The sequence below is a fragment of the Peromyscus leucopus genome, chromosome 3 (assembly GCF_004664715.2).
Source record: "Peromyscus leucopus breed LL Stock chromosome 3, UCI_PerLeu_2.1, whole genome shotgun sequence".
NCBI lineage: Eukaryota > Metazoa > Chordata > Mammalia > Rodentia > Cricetidae > Peromyscus > Peromyscus leucopus.
In genome coordinates this window covers 4,032,566-4,038,565 of record NC_051065.1, presented here as the reverse complement: position 1 = coordinate 4,038,565, position 6,000 = coordinate 4,032,566, and positions in this window count along the sequence as shown.

Below are 6,000 nucleotides of genomic sequence, written 5' to 3'. Positions count from 1 at the left end.
GTTTGAATGCCACTCTGTTCACACCTCACAGGGTAAACACCATTGAGTCTTTCTGAGCACAAGCTACACCATATTTTTCTCTAAGAAAATAGGATTGCCCAGTGGCAAACATCCATCAAGTTTGGGTTCTATCCTGATAGTCTTAAAAGGTTACCTTTAACTATGAGAAGGGTGAAGTCATACATATTTCTATGGTACTATTTTTTTTTTTAATTAAGAGGTTACATGAATGTTTACCAAGGAAGAGATGTCTATATGTACTATCAACTCACATATACACATTAAATATGTAAAACTCTGCAAGGCTGCCTACGGTTCAGTCTCATAGAAAGTCAGTTTTAAAGTGTAATGACTTAGGAAACTTTTTAAAAGGCCAATTCTAATCACTCCCTGTATTTCTTGAAGGTTGTATAAGGCTAACGGAAAATCAGCAACAATTTTTCTCACAACTATTCTTTTTTCTTCAGTTCACTTTTACTCTATAGATACTCTGAGCCTCACAATATGTCTTACTTTAAAAATAAAGATTATATTTATTACATTACATAGTATAATAACTATAAATTGATGACTATAAATGAATTATTATATATTGCTGAGATACCATTGTATATCTGTGTGGTATAAATTATGATAATTTCATACATTTATATAATATGTAATAATTAAATTAGGGTAATGAGCATTTCTATCTGTTCAATCACTTACCAGTTTTATGTGTTAGAAATACATGGTAGTTGTAGTTAATAAATAATAATATCAAATTTTTTGTGGAATATTATTTTAATATGTGTTATATTTGTTTATGCTGTGGAACATTTGTTTCGATGATACAAAGATGTTTTGCATTCTTTTATGTTGCAGTTGTTTAACTCTGTGAGGCTGTGTTACTTTGCCTGTCTAAAACACATGATTTATCTAACAAAGATCTGGATAGTCAATAGCAAGGTAGGAGAAAGGATAGGAGGAACTGGCAGGTAGAGAGAACAAATAGAAAGAGAAAAAGAAGAACTGGGAAGCATAAGAGATCAAGGAACAGGAAAAGAAGGGGCCAGCCACCCAGCCACCTAGAAAGACATGGAATAAGAAGGAAAGAAAAGATATGCAGAAATAGATAAAGGTAAAATTCCATATGCAAAAGGTAGATGGGATAAGTTAAGTTAAGGAAGGCTGGCTAGAAATAAGCCAATCTAAAGCCAGACATTTATAAGAAAGAATAAGCCTCTGTGTGTGAGTTATTTGGGAGCTAGGTGGCAGGCCCCCCAAAGAGCCAAAAGAGTAAAAAATAAAAACAACCAACTACATCAAATTTTTGAACTTTTTCTCAATTCTCACTGTGGTGGTTTAAAGAGGAATGCCCCCCATAGACTCGTGTGCTTGAATGCTTGATCCATAGGGAGTGGCACTCTTAGGAGATATGGCCTTGTTTGAGGAAGTGTGTCCTCTTCCTCCAATGGGGGGCAGGGGTGAGGTCTCATGTGCTCTAGCCATGCCCAGTGTGGCATAGTGTGTCTCCTGCTGCTGCCTGCAGATCATGATGTAGAACTCTCAGCTCCTTCTCTAGCACCATGTCTGCCTGTACACTGCCATCTGTCCCACCACGCTGATAATGGACTAAATCTCGGAACTGAGCCCCCATGAAATGTTTTCCTTTATGAGGATTGCTGTGGCCATATTGTCTCTTCACAGCAATAAAATCCCGACTAAGACACTCACCCAGAGCTTCCTTTTCCTTCCCCTCTCATCCCCACTCTCCTCTTTTCTGTTTACCATGTAGAGATGTATGTTCTCAACGACCCTCTCTTCCTGCCTCTTTGATTCATTTACATGTAATAAATGTTACATATGAATTGCATATCATGAAGAGAACAAAGAGAAGCAAATGAAATTTTTGTATCAGTGCAACTCTGGGTAATGGAATAGCAAATAATTTTGTTTTAATTTTTAAACTTTTTTAAATTTTCAGAATTTTCTAAAGTGAGTATGCATAATTTGAATTTTACTTCTTTTTAAATTTAAGATTGGAAATAATCATAGCACAAAACTGAAAAGCAATAAGATATACAATGAAAAAGTAAATTGCCAAAGCCTTAATTTTAAATTTTCTTCTCAGAAGCATTCTGTTAATTCCTGAATAACTTATGATAGAATTATAGTCTTATTTTTTTTCAGATACTTGAAAATAATTCAACTAGATTTTTAGATTTAAATGCTGTTAGAGCTCATTATTTATTTTCTGTCACCTTTAAATTTTATGACATTATTAGATTATATTATACACATTATTAGGCTTATAGGAGTTTATTTTCTGTTCTGGTTACTGAACTCATGTCTCTACAAATGTCAGGTAGTGCTTGGCCACTGTGCAATGTCTCCAACCCTATGATGAGTTTTCTTATCCAGACAGTCATTTCCTCTTATGGCCTTCCTTACTTTCCTCAGAATTAAAAAACAAAAACAAAAATAAATGAACATCTTAATTTACCCCATCAACTGTAAAAAAAATTACTTATCTAATTTTAAAAAGTACTGAGCATAATTTTTATGGAAAAAATTTATGTTGATTCAGAAATATATGAGTCATTTTGTCCTTGATTTAAAAGTGCTGTTGTGTCCATCTAGGACTGCTTTTATGCACTGCAGGAGTATCTCAGGGTGATTTATTCTTCCAGTACAGACATCCCGTCAGTTATTACTGGTAGTGCAGAGCTCCATTGCTGTTATTATATAGATGACCTTCCGCATTACATTTTCTGTTACTTACTTGTAACATGTATATGCATCTGTATATTTTTTACTCAGTGGCTATACTTGGTTCCCTCATCATGTGTTAGAGTTTTTAGTTAATATACAGAATTACATTGGAACCATCCACAAAAAATAATACTTCACTTCTTTCTAGTTTTCCATAACTCTCATTTATATATTGAAAAAAAATTTGGTCACATTTACTTGTGTAAACTGTTTGTGTTTGGGGGATTACTCATTTATTTTCTATTTCTTTTAAATTAAAAATTATTATCTATTCTTTGAGAGGGTTGTACATGTATGCATGTATATTTTGATTGTATCTACCATTCACTAACCTCTTCAGTCTATCTCATACCTGTCATGTCTTCCTACCAACTTAATGTTTTCTTTTTTATTAATTGTCTATGGAGATTAATCTATGTGGTCTTTCTAGTGTTAGTAATGTAAAATTTGTCAGAAAAAGACTCTCTTTTTTTAACTACATCTCCAAAGAATAGTAGCTTGATTGTTCTTTGAATATTTTCTCTGAATTGGTTGATAATTTTCTCAATTTTATTTAAAAACAGGTATCTTAGTAATTTTTCTGTTTCCATGATAAGACACCATGACTTGCAAAAGAAAATGTTTAATTTGGGGCTAATGGTTCCAGAACATTAGAGTCCATGAATCATGGTGCAGAGCATGGCAGCAGGCAAGCAGGCATGGTACTGAAGCATTAGCTGAGAGCTTACATCTTGATCCATAAACAGGAAGTAGAAAAAGATAATGGAATGGCATGAGCTTTTGAATCCTCAAAGGCCACTTCTGGGGATGTCTTTCTGTATGCTGTGAATGTGTTGCTCTAATTGATTGGTAAATAAAATGCTGATTGGCCAGTAGCCAGGCAGGAAGTATAGTATAGGTGGGATAAACAGAGAGGAGAATTCTGGGAACAGGAAGGCTGAGTCAGGAGTCACTAGCCAGACACAGAGGAAGCAAGATGTGAAGGCAGAACTGAGAAAAGGTACCAAGCCATGTGGCTAAACATAAATAAGACTTATAAGTTAGTTTAAATGTAAGAGCTAGTCTGTGGTAGGCCTGAGCTAATGGCTGAGCAGTTTTAATTAATATAAGCCTCTGTGTGCTTATTTGGGTCCAAGTAGCTGCAGGACTGGCTGGTAAGAGAGATTTGTCCTGACCACGGGCCAGGTGGCACACAGGAAAACTTCGGCTACAGCCCATCTTCAGTGACACGCCTCCTCCAACAAGGGCATACCTCCTAATCCTTCCCAAATAGTTCTACCAACTGGGAAGCTAGCATTCCTCGATATGATCCTATGGGGGTCAGTCTCATTCAAACCACCACAACAGGTGTACTCTATATTGATGCTATTCCTGCTTGTAATTATGCTTATTTAGATCACTGATTCCCTTTGTAAACCTTAGACAGACCTTACAAAGAGCCAGGATTCTGCCTTTTTAGCACTTTATAGTTGTCATTTTTCTCTATGTATGTGGAGTTTTAGTCTGCTTTTCTCTTTGTAACTAAGAGTTGTTAGAAATATTAATAATTGGATCGTTTAGAGGCACTCTTTCCTTTTTGGCTTTGATATTAATTACTAGTATTGCGATACTGTGTAGTAGAATAGTATATTTGCTATTTGTTTTTGAAATTTACAGTTTTATGGCTACTTAATATATAATCATGTATTTTCTTTGTTTGAGGAGTACGTGAAAGTGGTGTGTACGTGAGTGCATATGTATCTGTGCATGCACTTGTATGTGCACATGTGTTGGATTCAGAGGTTGATACTGGGTATCTTTCTTGATCCCTCTCTATTTTATATATGAAGTTAGGGTCCCTCCTTTGAGGTCTGAGCTTGCTGATAGGCTAATCTAGCTAGCTAGCTGGTCTGAATATCTGTGTCTGCTTCCAAAGCACTAGAAGTACAGGTATGCTATCACACCTTCTGTTTTTATGTGGGTCTTAGGGATCCGAACTCCAGCCCTTCTGCTTGTGTGGCAAGCACCTTCTCAGTAAGCAGTCTCCCCTGACCCTGCAATCAGTTTTTATAAAGGATGCAAGAACTTGAAAAGACTTTGTTTGTTTTTTGGGTACAGATATTGACATAAAACAAACAGCTCTCTTTTGTATTAGTCACTCTAAGCTTTAATAACTACTTCATCTACTTTACATTACATCAGTGAATGATAGGTCACTATAAAAAGACTTTTTTCTTCTTTTTAACTTTAACCTTCATTATTTACTTAAACTTAAATGTTTGTTTCTCTTGATGTTATCACATAATTATGTTTTGTTTTATGGTCCAAATTGAGAAAACTTTCCTTTCAGTATTATTTATTTATAATTGTTAAATCAATTAATACAGTTGAGTTTATTTCTGACATATTTTTGCTCAATTATTATATTTTAATATTTTCTATCCATGGTAGAAGACTGGAAGGCTCAGTTTGGCACAGGATTCCATAGCTGCTGTGTCTTCATGGTTTCAACAACAAAGCCATATCCAATGGCAGCATCTCATGACACTCTTCCCCATTCCCCAGCTCGTGAATTATTTCTGGCCTCTCCACTGTGAGGCCCCCAGAGGCTTATAGGCAGGGTGATAATAATGTTTTATTATAGGCTATATACTCACCAGTCACTTATTTTAAACACTTTCAGAATTATGAATCTTTGCATTAATAGTCAACCTCTGTGAAAAGAAACTCTGCCTCAGACTGAAACCACATTGGTCAGTGGGTATAAATGCAAATATTTAGTAGGCAGTTTGACAACACTTCATTTAGGCAAACAGTTCATTTTTGGAAACAAAGATAGTATATTCCACTTGGACCCATACTCCCCTATCCATAGGTTTTTGATCAGGTCAAATGTGTAGTAAGGTACACATTCTCTCCCTGTGTAGTGGTCCTCAAATCTAATCACAAAGCAATGGTTATCCTCTAAATAGTTCTATCACTGATGCACACATGGGCATATACTGACTAGTGGTTTGGTATTATAGTACATATGTTCTATAGATGGGTGAGACCATTGATGCCTTTTCTCCCTCTGCAGCCTGCATAGCACCTTCTGGTAACAGTTAAGATAACCAACAAAAAGAGAGTTTCCTACTTAATCCCATCTTGATTTCTGTGTTAAGGAAAGTTTTCTTACATTAAATTTTGAATGCTTTTTCTGTGACTCTTCTATACCTTCCCAAGGAAGCACCAGTTGTATGCAACAGTAGTATGCAGCATTAGTAT